This window comes from Schistocerca piceifrons, unplaced genomic scaffold (genome assembly GCF_021461385.2).
Source record: "Schistocerca piceifrons isolate TAMUIC-IGC-003096 unplaced genomic scaffold, iqSchPice1.1 HiC_scaffold_1310, whole genome shotgun sequence".
Classification (NCBI taxonomy): Eukaryota; Metazoa; Arthropoda; class Insecta; order Orthoptera; family Acrididae; genus Schistocerca; species Schistocerca piceifrons.
In genome coordinates, this window is record NW_025727137.1 from 79457 (window position 1) to 92469 (window position 13013).

At 49.1% G+C, this 13013-nt stretch overlaps 13 non-coding genes across 13 annotated transcripts; all 13 read left to right on the top strand.

The window, feature by feature from the left end:
• Positions 1–63: 63 nt before the first annotated feature.
• Positions 64–136, top strand: Trnaf-gaa. Its single transcript has one exon. It is a non-coding gene; the product is annotated as a tRNA-Phe (tRNA).
• Positions 137–675: 539 nt separating this feature from the next.
• Positions 676–748, top strand: Trnar-ucu. The gene has a single exon. It is a non-coding gene; the product is annotated as a tRNA-Arg (tRNA).
• Positions 749–886: 138 nt separating this feature from the next.
• Trnas-cga lies at positions 887–968 on the top strand. The gene has a single exon. It is a non-coding gene; the product is annotated as a tRNA-Ser (tRNA).
• A 693-nt stretch (positions 969–1661) lies between these two features.
• On the top strand, positions 1662–1743 carry Trnas-uga. Its single transcript has one exon. It is a non-coding gene; the product is annotated as a tRNA-Ser (tRNA).
• A 599-nt stretch (positions 1744–2342) lies between these two features.
• Positions 2343–2415, top strand: Trnaf-gaa. Its single transcript has one exon. It is a non-coding gene; the product is annotated as a tRNA-Phe (tRNA).
• Positions 2416–2954: 539 nt separating this feature from the next.
• Positions 2955–3027, top strand: Trnak-uuu. Its single transcript has one exon. It is a non-coding gene; the product is annotated as a tRNA-Lys (tRNA).
• Positions 3028–3165: 138 nt separating this feature from the next.
• Positions 3166–3247, top strand: Trnas-cga. Its single transcript has one exon. It is a non-coding gene; the product is annotated as a tRNA-Ser (tRNA).
• Positions 3248–3940: 693 nt separating this feature from the next.
• Positions 3941–4022, top strand: Trnas-uga. Its single transcript has one exon. It is a non-coding gene; the product is annotated as a tRNA-Ser (tRNA).
• A 599-nt stretch (positions 4023–4621) lies between these two features.
• On the top strand, positions 4622–4694 carry Trnaf-gaa. The gene has a single exon. It is a non-coding gene; the product is annotated as a tRNA-Phe (tRNA).
• Positions 4695–10745: 6051 nt separating this feature from the next.
• Positions 10746–10827, top strand: Trnas-cga. The gene has a single exon. It is a non-coding gene; the product is annotated as a tRNA-Ser (tRNA).
• A 693-nt stretch (positions 10828–11520) lies between these two features.
• Positions 11521–11602, top strand: Trnas-uga. Its single transcript has one exon. It is a non-coding gene; the product is annotated as a tRNA-Ser (tRNA).
• Positions 11603–12201: 599 nt separating this feature from the next.
• Trnaf-gaa lies at positions 12202–12274 on the top strand. Its single transcript has one exon. It is a non-coding gene; the product is annotated as a tRNA-Phe (tRNA).
• Positions 12275–12813: 539 nt separating this feature from the next.
• Positions 12814–12933, top strand: Trnak-uuu. Its single transcript has one exon. It is a non-coding gene; the product is annotated as a tRNA-Lys (tRNA).
• Positions 12934–13013: the final 80 nt, after the last annotated feature.

Sequence of the window (13013 nt, forward strand, 5' to 3'; positions counted from 1 at the left end):
ACTGTGAAATTGGCAACGAGGCAGAGCTGAACGAACACATGCAAACAGCAACGTTCAATGTCAGCCGAAATAGCTCAGTTGGGAGAGCGTTAGACTGAAGATCTAAAGGTCCCTGGTTCGATCCCGGGTTTCGGCAGGTATTCGTTTTGATGCGACGCCAATGGAATTGCTCTGCGTTGGTGATAATGCAACTACAGCTGACAACAAAAATGACTCTCTGCTGTAGCAGTTCTGGTTGTCTAGTGCATGCCATAAGAGGAACTCACTAGAAAACTAACTCCCTTTGAAGGAAAAGAATCAAAAAAGCCCTACCGACTGCGTTCCTTTTTCTGTGTCAGGTGGTGAAGAACGTCTTCAACGGAACCGCGAAATGAGCGAAAACGTGGGAAACATTGCATTCGAAATGCTTGCGAATTTTCCAATTGCCCAGTGAGTGTCGACAAAACACGTCAATTCTCTGCTCCAACGTATGAGACGTAACAACTGGTGCAATTTGTTGTTGCATCGTGTGCCAGCAGTCTTCGATAGTGTGTTACGAGCTTAGCGCGATAAGTTTGCAGACAGCATTTAGGCGACGTTTTATTAGTAACGGCCCCATGCAACGATTGCACAACAGTAAAGGACATGAGTCAATGTACAGTTGTGCATCGTGGGAGGTCTCACACCGTCGTCCGAGCCCGGATAGCTCAGTCGGTAGAGCATTAGGCTTCTAACCTAAGGGTCCAGGGTTCAAGTCCCTGTCCGGGCGGAAATTTTAAAACTTTGGTAGCGATTCGTCTGGTAGCGGTGGAAACGCTACGGAAAATAATGCAGCTACGCCGTTTTCTGACACCACAGTGCTTCAAACGGTAGCATTTGCATGTGTCGGGACAACGCCGCGCTACCGGCAGTCGTGGCCGAGTGGTTAAGGCGTCTGACTCGAAATCAGATTCCCTATGGGAGCGTAGGTTCGAATCCTACCGGCTGCGTGCGATTTTGCGTAAAGAGAGGAGCAAAAATTTTCGCACACATGTGACATGCGTGGGCGAATGCGGGTGCAAACCAGTGACGCCATTCTCAACAAGACGAAAGTTTCCGTTTAAGAATACTGAGTTTCGCGACGACCGCTGCTTACTGTGGCCATCGGTTCACCTCGCACTGACGCTGGGACTGCAGAAAGCCGTCGCTGAGATCGTGAGTACACAGATGTGCTCGAAAGTGTTGGACAGAGCGAACATTCAATTCTTTTTAAGAATCGCAATTGAATCATTCGAGTGCGGCGAAGGCAGTGGTGCAGCGTTTCTTTTCTTAAGATCTCGCAGCTGCTTGGAGGTATGTCCATCGTTTTAAGACGACAGAAAACTAGCGTCAGCGGTGCGTCAGTGGGAAGTCGGTGAAGTCGCCATTGGAGCCATAAGCCAGTAATTACAACATGCGAATCACTCGCTCACCACGCAGCTGTACGATAATGCTCGTGCGTGGGCCCGCATAGCTGAGTCGGTAGAGCGTTAGGTTTTCAACCAAAGGGTCCTGGGTTCAAGTCCCTGTCTGGGCGAAAATTAATACACTTTCGTAACGGCTAATGGAAACCCTACAGGAAAGAGTGAGGCCACGCCGCTTTCTGCCATCAGATTGCTTCTAAAGATGGCCGTTTCACTTGTCGGGAGTCGCTTCTGCCACCGGCAGTCGTGGCCGAGTGGTTAAGGCGTCTGACTTGAAATCAGATTCCCTCTGGGAGCGTAGGTTCGAGTCCTGCCGACTGCGAAAATTTTCTCTCTCTCAAAAGATGGACGTTCAGGTGCATCCTAGCAGTTGCGTCACTACTAAACACATGGGTCACCAGTTATTTGATCCAGGGCGCAGCGTTACAGTCGCGCCCAGAAGCCGCAGCTCATCTCCTCGTCTCACAGCCGCCCACCGGGTGTTAGTACAAGTGTCGCCTCACTGGGCAGTGCAGATGTGTCCTTTTTAGCTTGCAGACGATGACGTGTAGCAATTTACGAGCTAACGCAAGTCGAATGTTTTACCGTGTGTATCTGCTAGATACTGCCTCTCATACGGTGGAGAGGCTCACTCCTTCTTGTGTCTCGTTCTCTGCACACGAGTTGCCCCTGACATCGACATAGCACGGGTTTTCTAGCGTCAGCGCGGCGTCACGTGAAGTCAGCGAAGTGAATATTACACGAGTCGAGTCGACATGTTTGCTTGTTACGATGATGGAAGCAGAAGAAATGTGTGTGGGACTTCACTGCATCGGCTGCTCGCCTTTCAGCGTCCCTGTGTCTTATCAGACGAAGGTGACTGTGAAATTGGCAACGAGGCAGAGCTGAACGAACACATGCAAACAGCAACGTTCAATGTCAGCCGAAATAGCTCAGTTGGGAGAGCGTTAGACTGAAGATCTAAAGGTCCCTGGTTCGATCCCGGGTTTCGGCAGGTATTCGTTTTGATGCGACGCCAATGGAATTGCTCTGCGTTGGTGATAATGCAACTACAGCTGACAACAAAAATGACTCTCTGCTGTAGCAGTTCTGGTTGTCTAGTGCATGCCATAAGAGGAACTCACTAGAAAACTAACTCCCTTTGAAGGAAAAGAATCAAAAAAGCCCTACCGACTGCGTTCCTTTTTCTGTGTCAGGTGGTGAAGAACGTCTTCAACGGAACCGCGAAATGAGCGAAAACGTGGGAAACATTGCATTCGAAATGCTTGCGAATTTTCCAATTGCCCAGTGAGTGTCGACAAAACACGTCAATTCTCTGCTCCAACGTATGAGACGTAACAACTGGTGCAATTTGTTGTTGCATCGTGTGCCAGCAGTCTTCGATAGTGTGTTACGAGCTTAGCGCGATAAGTTTGCAGACAGCATTTAGGCGACGTTTTATTAGTAACGGCCCCATGCAACGATTGCACAACAGTAAAGGACATGAGTCAATGTACAGTTGTGCATCGTGGGAGGTCTCACACCGTCGTCCGAGCCCGGATAGCTCAGTCGGTAGAGCATTAGGCTTTTAACCTAAGGGTCCAGGGTTCAAGTCCCTGTCCGGGCGGAAATTTTAAAACTTTGGTAGCGATTCGTCTGGTAGCGGTGGAAACGCTACGGAAAATAATGCAGCTACGCCGTTTTCTGACACCACAGTGCTTCAAACGGTAGCATTTGCATGTGTCGGGACAACGCCGCGCTACCGGCAGTCGTGGCCGAGTGGTTAAGGCGTCTGACTCGAAATCAGATTCCCTATGGGAGCGTAGGTTCGAATCCTACCGGCTGCGTGCGATTTTGCGTAAAGAGAGGAGCAAAAATTTTCGCACACATGTGACATGCGTGGGCGAATGCGGGTGCAAACCAGTGACGCCATTCTCAACAAGACGAAAGTTTCCGTTTAAGACTACTGAGTTTCGCGACGACCGCTGCTTACTGTGGCCATCGGTTCACCTCGCACTGACGCTGGGACTGCAGAAAGCCGTCGCTGAGATCGTGAGTACACAGATGTGCTCGAAAGTGTTGGACAGAGCGAACATTCAATTCTTTTTAAGAATCGCAATTGAATCATTCGAGTGCGGCGAAGGCAGTGGTGCAGCGTTTCTTTTCTTAAGATCTCGCAGCTGCTTGGAGGTATGTCCATCGTTTTAAGACGACAGAAAACTAGCGTCAGCGGTGCGTCAGTGGGAAGTCGGTGAAGTCGCCATTGGAGCCATAAGCCAGTAATTACAACATGCGAATCACTCGCTCACCACGCAGCTGTACGATAATGCTCGTGCGTGGGCCCGCATAGCTGAGTCGGTAGAGCGTTAGGTTTTCAACCAAAGGGTCCTGGGTTCAAGTCCCTGTCTGGGCGAAAATTAATACACTTTCGTAACGGCTAATGGAAACCCTACAGGAAAGAGTGAGGCCACGCCGCTTTCTGCCATCAGATTGCTTCTAAAGATGGCCGTTTCACTTGTCGGGAGTCGCTTCTGCCACCGGCAGTCGTGGCCGAGTGGTTAAGGCGTCTGACTTGAAATCAGATTCCCTCTGGGAGCGTAGGTTCGAGTCCTGCCGACTGCGAAAATTTTCTCTCTCTCAAAAGATGGACGTTCAGGTGCATCCTAGCAGTTGCGTCACTACTAAACACATGGGTCACCAGTTATTTGATCCAGGGCGCAGCGTTACAGTCGCGCCCAGAAGCCGCAGCTCATCTCCTCGTCTCACAGCCGCCCACCGGGTGTTAGTACAAGTGTCGCCTCACTGGGCAGTGCAGATGTGTCCTTTTTAGCTTGCAGACGATGACGTGTAGCAATTTACGAGCTAACGCAAGTCGAATGTTTTACCGTGTGTATCTGCTAGATACTGCCTCTCATACGGTGGAGAGGCTCACTCCTTCTTGTGTCTCGTTCTCTGCACACGAGTTGCCCCTGACATCGACATAGCACGGGTTTTCTAGCGTCAGCGCGGCGTCACGTGAAGTCAGCGAAGTGAATATTACACGAGTCGAGTCGACATGTTTGCTTGTTACGATGATGGAAGCAGAAGAAATGTGTGTGGGACTTCACTGCATCGGCTGCTCGCCTTTCAGCGTCCCTGTGTCTTATCAGACGAAGGTGACTGTGAAATTGGCAACGAGGCAGAGCTGAACGAACACATGCAAACAGCAACGTTCAATGTCAGCCGAAATAGCTCAGTTGGGAGAGCGTTAGACTGAAGATCTAAAGGTCCCTGGTTCGATCCCGGGTTTCGGCAGGTATTCGTTTTGATGCGACGCCAATGGAATTGCTCTGCGTTGGTGATAATGCAACTACAGCTGACAACAAAAATGACTCTCTGCTGTAGCAGTTCTGGTTGTCTAGTGCATGCCATAAGAGGAACTCACTAGAAAACTAACTCCCTTTGAAGGAAAAGAATCAAAAAAGCCCTACCGACTGCGTCCCTTTTTCTGTGTCAGGTGGTGAAGAACGTCTTCAACGGAACCGCGAAATGAGCGAAAACGTGGGAAACATTGCATTCGAAATGCTTGCGAATTTTCCAATTGCCCAGTGAGTGTCGACAAAACACGTCAATTCTCTGCTCCAACGTATGAGACGTAACAACTGGTGCAATTTGTTGTTGCATCGTGTGCCAGCAGTCTTCGATAGTGTGTTACGAGCTTAGCGCGATAAGTTTGCAGACAGCATTTAGGCGACGTTTTATTAGTAACGGCCCCATGCAACGATTGCACAACAGTAAAGGACATGAGTCAATGTACAGTTGTGCATCGTGGGAGGTCTCACACCGTCGTCCGAGCCCGGATAGCTCAGTCGGCAGTTCCGCTTTAGACGCCGTGCAGTGTGGACGTGCCTAGTCTTCCGCTCCGCCGTAGCGTTACGTATAGTGGACTATCGTTTTTGTTACGTGTTGTGTTGCAACTTCTGAGAGTATTTCTCCGTCGTTGTTTCGTACCTTGTGTTACTTTCTGTCTTTTTTTCAGTGTTTTTTGTGTAGCGGTTTCGACCGCATATTTTGAAAATGTCGTCCCAGGTTATTCCTCGTCAGGCTACAGTTAGTTTTGCTTTTGACAAGTCAACCCGCCATGTGCAACCTAGTTCTCTTGAGATTCATGATTGGTTGGTAGATACCTTTGGTGTTCATTCGGATCAGGTGCACACTGCTTATTTTGATACCGAACTGTATGTTTTCTTTGTTAAGTTTATGGACCCACTTCAGGTTGATAAAATTCTTTCTAAATATGGTCATCAAGTTCTCTTTCGGCATCGGGATGATTCTGTAAGTACCGTGCTGCTTTCCAATGCTTCCATCACGTATACCAATGTTCGTGTTTACAACCTTCCACCGGAGGTGGATAATGTCTATCTTAAGGAGGGTCTACAGAAGTATGGTGATGTAAAGAGCATTCGCCTTGAACGCTGGTCAAGCCAACATCGCCTGCAATGTTACAGTGGTATTCGTTCAGTCGAAATGCACGTTAAGCAGAATATTCCATCTCACCTGCAGATCGGTGGATATCGTGTCCATGTAACATATAGTGGTCAGGTTGGCACCTGTTTTTTGTGCAATGAAAGTGGTCACGTGCGTACCGACTGTCCGCGGAGAGTTTTTGTTTTAAAAAATTCTCTCGAACAGCGTCGCAAGTTAACGGTCGCTGACCTCGTTGCAGGTGGTTCTGCTCTTGGTGTAGCACAGTTCAGTGGTAGTAGCGCCCCGCCACAGGTTTTGCGCACCCCTGATACAGAATTTCCTCCTTTGCGTGCTAAATCTGATGTTGTTCCGTCTGTCCCTCAGGTGGGTGTGCCACTTTTGAATAATAAGAGGCGTCGCCCACACGATGGAAATAGTACGGATGAGGATCTCCCTGAGATGCCCCAGTCCGAGCGACCGGCATCCTCCGAGCCACTGTGTACTGTAGCTGCTCCCTGCCCTCCTGAGGTAGCGGTTCCGGTGGCGGCTGCTGGCGCCCCTCCGGCCTCCGACGCAGCTTCTCTCGAGTCGGGTCGTCGGTCGGGCCTGTTGGCGCCGTCTTCCGAACCGACTTCGATGTCACAACAAGTGGAGCCGCGACAACTTCCTGCTTCGCTGCCCCATACCTCTGCCAGCGGAGCTGCTCCGCTTCCTTCCAACTCTGCGGCCTCGGACCTTCCTGCTCACGTTTCGCCTCCGTGCAGTCCATGTTTGCCGGAAGCTAGTGCAGGTGTTGACCATTCCGTTTTGTCGGATGTTTCCCCCGCGACCCCGGATCCCGCATGTGGACCGGCGCGGGTGGTGTCGGATACAGAACTTGACCCTCCTACGTCACCGGCGGCTGAAGTTTCCTTGCCCGTCAGCCGACGCAAGTTACGCGTTCAGCCGAACGTTAATGCTGTTCGTAAAAAACCGAAACGTAAGGGATCCGCGGAACGGGGTAGCAGTCCCCCTCCCTCGGATGCCTCCGTCACCCCTGCTATGGACTGTGACGCTGGTGCGTCGGTGTAGGTGATTTGTTTTCTCGCTTTTCTCTCTATGGTTCAAGCATACACCTTTCTTACCTTAAATGTTAACCGTATTGAGTCCGACGTTCGCATTGCCTCTTTGCGGCAGTTTATTTACGACGCCTGTGCGGACGTAGTGTTTTTGCAGGAAGTGTTGTTTTCTGATCTCTCTCTACCTGGATTTCAAACTGTTTTTAATGTCGCGCCGGAATATTCAACAGGAACTGCTCTTTTCTTTCGAGAGGGCATTCCTATTACTGACATTGAATTCCTTGACACTGGCCGTGGGATTGGTTGTCGTCTTTTTGATCTCCGCCTCGTTGGTTTGTATGCCCCCTCTGGTTCGGGTCACACTGTGGCTCGATCGCGCTTTTATAAAGAAGAGCTTATTTATCTTTTGCGCCAGAGTCCTCGGAGTCTCCTGCTCGGAGGCGATTTTAATTGTGTTTTACGCCCTGCAGACCAGTCCCCCAATTTTAATTATTGCCGTGATTTACATGACTTAGTTCGTACGATGCATCTGCGTGATGTTTGGGAACACAAATATCCAACCCTGGTGAAATATACGTTTTTTACCGCGTCCTCATGCAGTAGACTCGACAGATTCTATTTATCTGATTTTTTATGTGATCAAATTCTTTCTGTCGATGTTATTCCTACTAGTTTTTCTGACCATTGTGCTTTTACTGCAACTGTAAATCTTAGTCGCCAACCTGCAAAACTTTATCGTTCCCAGTGGATGTTAAATGTTTCCCACCTTGCCGACAGTGCTATGGATGATGTTATAAGTGGCGTGTGGGAGCGATGTCTTCGCTCTGTCCCGCGATACCCCTCCTTGCTGGTTTGGTGGACTGCGTTTGCCAAGCCCAAGATTCGTCAGACTTTGATTTTCTACTGTGCTGCTAGGACGCGTGATTTTAAGAACACGTATGAATATTACTACTCTGTCCTGCGTGAACTATATGACGCGGCGGGTACCTCTCCACTGCGGATCCATGATGTTCGTCGTATTAAAGCCAAGCTCTTGAGCCTTAAACGACGACAGATGGATGGTCTGCGAGTTAAGTCGAAACCTCACTCTCTTGTTGAAGGTGAACTGACATCCTTGTACCACCTGCTACGGCATCAGACTCGTCGTCGTCGCTCCTTCATCTCTTCTCTTACGGTGGATGATGGGCGACAGCTTAGTGCACAGGAGGAAATGGTTCGTGCTCTTCATCAGTATTACACTAGTCTCTATTCTGCCGATGATTCTGGTGAGTCTCTTTCGGATGATGTCTTTGGGGATCTAACTGCGACGATCGCGCCTGACGCGAACGGCGAATTTCTCCGGGAGTTCCAGGTAGATGATGTTTTCGATTTTATTGCCCGCTCTCCGTCCAGTAAATCGCCGGGTCCAGACGGCCTGCCTAAAGAATTTTATCTCCGTTTTTGGCCTCTTTTGGGTGGCATTTTTACGCAGATTTTAAATGAGATTGTCAGAGGGATGGATGTGCCTGCCGATTTTAAAGTAGGGAAAATTGTTTTAATTCCGAAGTCCTCTGGTCGTTTATCTGCTGCCAATCTTCGTCCGCTCACATTGCTGAATTTTGACTATAAGACAGCTGCTAGAGCGCTCAATAGCCGGCTGTCTTCTCTGCTTCGGGGTGTGATTGGTGCCCATCAATGTTGTTTTCATGATAGATCTATTCTGACACCAGTAGCCGAATATCGGGATGTTGTCTCGGTTGCGGCGGTTACAAACGTACATTGTGCCTTTGCCTTCCTTGATTTTTATAAGGCTTTTGATCACGTCAGTCATGTGTTTTTAGATCGTGTTTTAGGTACAATAGGTTTTAACGCTTCATCACGTGGTGTTCTTGGCAATTTGTACAGGGGAATAACAGCTCGGGTGTCTGTCAATGGGCAGCTGACGCCGCCCATTGCTATCCGCCGCGGAGTGCCTCAGGGTAGTCCGCTCTCTATGTCTTTATTCGTTTTGTCCCTGGAACCGCTGCTTCGGACTATTGCTCTCAAGCTTCAGGGTATGTCCCTCTCTGGTGGGAAGCTCTCGGTTAAGGCATATGCGGATGATGTCGTTGTTCTCCTCCGTCAACGAGATGATATCCCGTTGTTGAAAGGGGCAGTTGATGCATACTGTCGTGTCTCTGGAGCGCGTCTCAATCAGGGTAAATGTAAGTTCCTTGATATTCGAGGATTTCGCGATGCTGACGTCCCTTGGGCCACTGTTGTCGATCGCCATACGTCCTTGGGGATTATCATTGATCGGTGTCCTCTAAAAATGGCGGCTCTCAATTGGAAATCTGTCACCGAGAAGATACAGGGGGCTCTGATGGTCCATGAGCAGCGCTCTGCTACCATTTTGCAAAAAGTCCGAATTTTAGACACCTACGTCCTATGTAAAGCTTATTATGTTGCTCAGCTGTTCCCACTTCCCATGATGGTGGCGAAAAGGTTGCGCCAATTGTCTAGCAGGTTTATATGGAAGGGCCATCTATTCAAGTTACGTTACGAGGTAATGACGAAACCGCGTCTCTCCGGAGGCTTGGGCCTCTCTGACATTACTCGCAAGGCGTCTGCTTTGTACGTCCGCCGAACGACTCTAATTGTTACGCAAGAAGTGACTTCAATTACATCCAGGCTTTTTACTGTTGTGCGTCCGGCGAGCCTTGCTCCACCTGTCGATGTCGGACGCCTAAATTTTAAGTTGAAACACATTCGGGAATTTTACATTGCGGTGAGTTACCTCGGTGACGTCTTCTTGCGGCGACCGGTGCCAACGACCAAGAGCTTGATTGCCCGCTGGGAGGGGCTGGCCAGTCCCAATCCAATAGAACTGGCGTCTCCATCCGTGTCCTGGAGGAACGTCTGGAAGAACGTTAGTCTGCCGATCCACTCTATGGCCGTGGCGTCCACGTGGTATAGGGTAATAAATAATTTGGTTCCCACCAATGTACGACTGCACCGTATTGGTCTTTCTGACACGGACACCTGTACTCGGTGTGGTCTCCTGGATACCCTTGAACATCGATTCACCTGCTGTGGGCACCTTGCTAATTGGCGATGGCTCAGGAAACAACTTGCTTTTGTCACTAGGTCTGCTGAAGCCGCTTATACTATTGACATCATCGTCCGGCCCGATTCTTCCTTTTTTCCGCGGACGAAGCTCCATACCGTCATGTGGTTGATTGGCCATTTCGTACATTTTGTCAACAGTTGTCATGAAGAGGATGGACACCTAGCGTTTCGGCAGTACATGCTTACTGCTTACTGGCAGCGCTTGCGATTGCCAGGCCTCCGAGATGATTTTGCCAATATGCTTAGCCTGACATTTGAAAGAGAGGGTGTTGGCTAAGGTCACCTGTGTGAGCCATTTTCTTTTATACTGTTTCTGAATTTGCCGCCTTTATGTATGTTTCTTCTCTACACCAGGACTGAAGTTTTCGTGTTTTAACCTTTATTTCAGTAAGCAGTCTACATTATATAGTCATGTTTTAGGATTTTAATTTCAGTACTGTACTTCTTTTGAAGTGGCTGTGTGGTGGATATTCTTTAATATTTTTTTCAATAGATATATTCGTTCGAGTGGTAGAGTGTCTGCTTCAATAATTTAAAAAAAAAAAAAAAAAAAAAAAGTCGGTAGAGCATTAGGCTTCTAACCTAAGGGTCCAGGGTTCAAGTCCCTGTCCGGGCGGAAATTTTAAAACTTTGGTAGCGATTCGTCTGGTAGCGGTGGAAACGCTACGGAAAATAATGCAGCTACGCCGTTTTCTGACACCACAGTGCTTCAAACGGTAGCATTTGCATGTGTCGGGACAACGCCGCGCTACCGGCAGTCGTGGCCGAGTGGTTAAGGCGTCTGACTCGAAATCAGATTCCCTATGGGAGCGTAGGTTCGAATCCTACCGGCTGCGTGCGATTTTGCGTAAAGAGAGGAGCAAAAATTTTCGCACACATGTGACATGCGTGGGCGAATGCGGGTGCAAACCAGTGACGCCATTCTCAACAAGACGAAAGTTTCCGTTTAAGAATACTGAGTTTCGCGACGACCGCTGCTTACTGTGGCCATCGGTTCACCTCGCACTGACGCTGGGACTGCAGAAAGCCGTCGCTGAGATCGTGAGTACACAGATGTGCTCGAAAGTGTTGGACAGAGCGAACATTCAATTCTTTTTAAGAATCGCAATTGAATCATTCGAGTGCGGCGAAGGCAGTGGTGCAGCGTTTCTTTTCTTAAGATCTCGCAGCTGCTTGGAGGTATGTCCATCGTTTTAAGACGACAGAAAACTAGCGTCAGCGGTGCGTCAGTGGGAAGTCGGTGAAGTCGCCATTGGAGCCATAAGCCAGTAATTACAACATGCGAATCACTCGCTCACCACGCAGCTGTACGATAATGCTCGTGCGTGGGCCCGCATAGCTGAGTCGGTAGAGCGTTAGGTTTTCAACCAAAGGGTCCTGGGTTCAAGTCCCTGTCTGGGCGAAAATTAATACACTTTCGTAACGGCTAATGGAAACCCTACAGGAAAGAGTGAGGCCACGCCGCTTTCTGCCATCAGATTGCTTCTAAAGATGGCCGTTTCACTTGTCGGGAGTCGCTTCTGCCACCGGCAGTCGTGGCCGAGTGGTTAAGGCGTCTGACTTGAAATCAGATTCCCTCTGGGAGCGTAGGTTCGAGTCCTGCCGACTGCGAAAATTTTCTCTCTCTCAAAAGATGGACGTTCAGGTGCATCCTAGCAGTTGCGTCACTACTAAACACATGGGTCACCAGTTATTTGATCCAGGGCGCAGCGTTACAGTCGCGCCCAGAAGCCGCAGCTCATCTCCTCGTCTCACAGCCGCCCACCGGGTGTTAGTACAAGTGTCGCCTCACTGGGCAGTGCAGATGTGTCCTTTTTAGCTTGCAGACGATGACGTGTAGCAATTTACGAGCTAACGCAAGTCGAATGTTTTACCGTGTGTATCTGCTAGATACTGCCTCTCATACGGTGGAGAGGCTCACTCCTTCTTGTGTCTCGTTCTCTGCACACGAGTTGCCCCTGACATCGACATAGCACGGGTTTTCTAGCGTCAGCGCGGCGTCACGTGAAGTCAGCGAAGTGAATATTACACGAGTCGAGTCGACATGTTTGCTTGTTACGATGATGGAAGCAGAAGAAATGTGTGTGGGACTTCACTGCATCGGCTGCTCGCCTTTCAGCGTCCCTGTGTCTTATCAGACGAAGGTGACTGTGAAATTGGCAACGAGGCAGAGCTGAACGAACACATGCAAACAGCAACGTTCAATGTCAGCCGAAATAGCTCAGTTGGGAGAGCGTTAGACTGAAGATCTAAAGGTCCCTGGTTCGATCCCGGGTTTCGGCAGGTATTCGTTTTGATGCGACGCCAATGGAATTGCTCTGCGTTGGTGATAATGCAACTACAGCTGACAACAAAAATGACTCTCTGCTGTAGCAGTTCTGGTTGTCTAGTGCATGCCATAAGAGGAACTCACTAGAAAACTAACTCCCTTTGAAGGAAAAGAATCAAAAAAGCCCTACCGACTGCGTTCCTTTTTCTGTGTCAGGTGGTGAAGAACGTCTTCAACGGAACCGCGAAATGAGCGAAAACGTGGGAAACATTGCATTCGAAATGCTTGCGAATTTTCCAATTGCCCAGTGAGTGTCGACAAAACACGTCAATTCTCTGCTCCAACGTATGAGACGTAACAACTGGTGCAATTTGTTGTTGCATCGTGTGCCAGCAGTCTTCGATAGTGTGTTACGAGCTTAGCGCGATAAGTTTGCAGACAGCATTTAGGCGACGTTTTATTAGTAACGGCCCCATGCAACGATTGCACAACAGTAAAGGACATGAGTCAATGTACAGTTGTGCATCGTGGGAGGTCTCACACCGTCGTCCGAGCCCGGATAGCTCAGTCGGTAAAAAAAAAAAAAAAAAAAAAAAAAAAAAAAAAAAAAAAAAGTCGGTAGAGCATTAGGCTTTTAACCTAAGGGTCCAGGGTTCAAGTCCCTGTCCGGGCGGAAATTTTAAAACTTTGGTAGCGATTCGTCTGGTAGCGGTGGAAACGCTACGGAAAATAATGCAGCTACGCCGTTTTCTG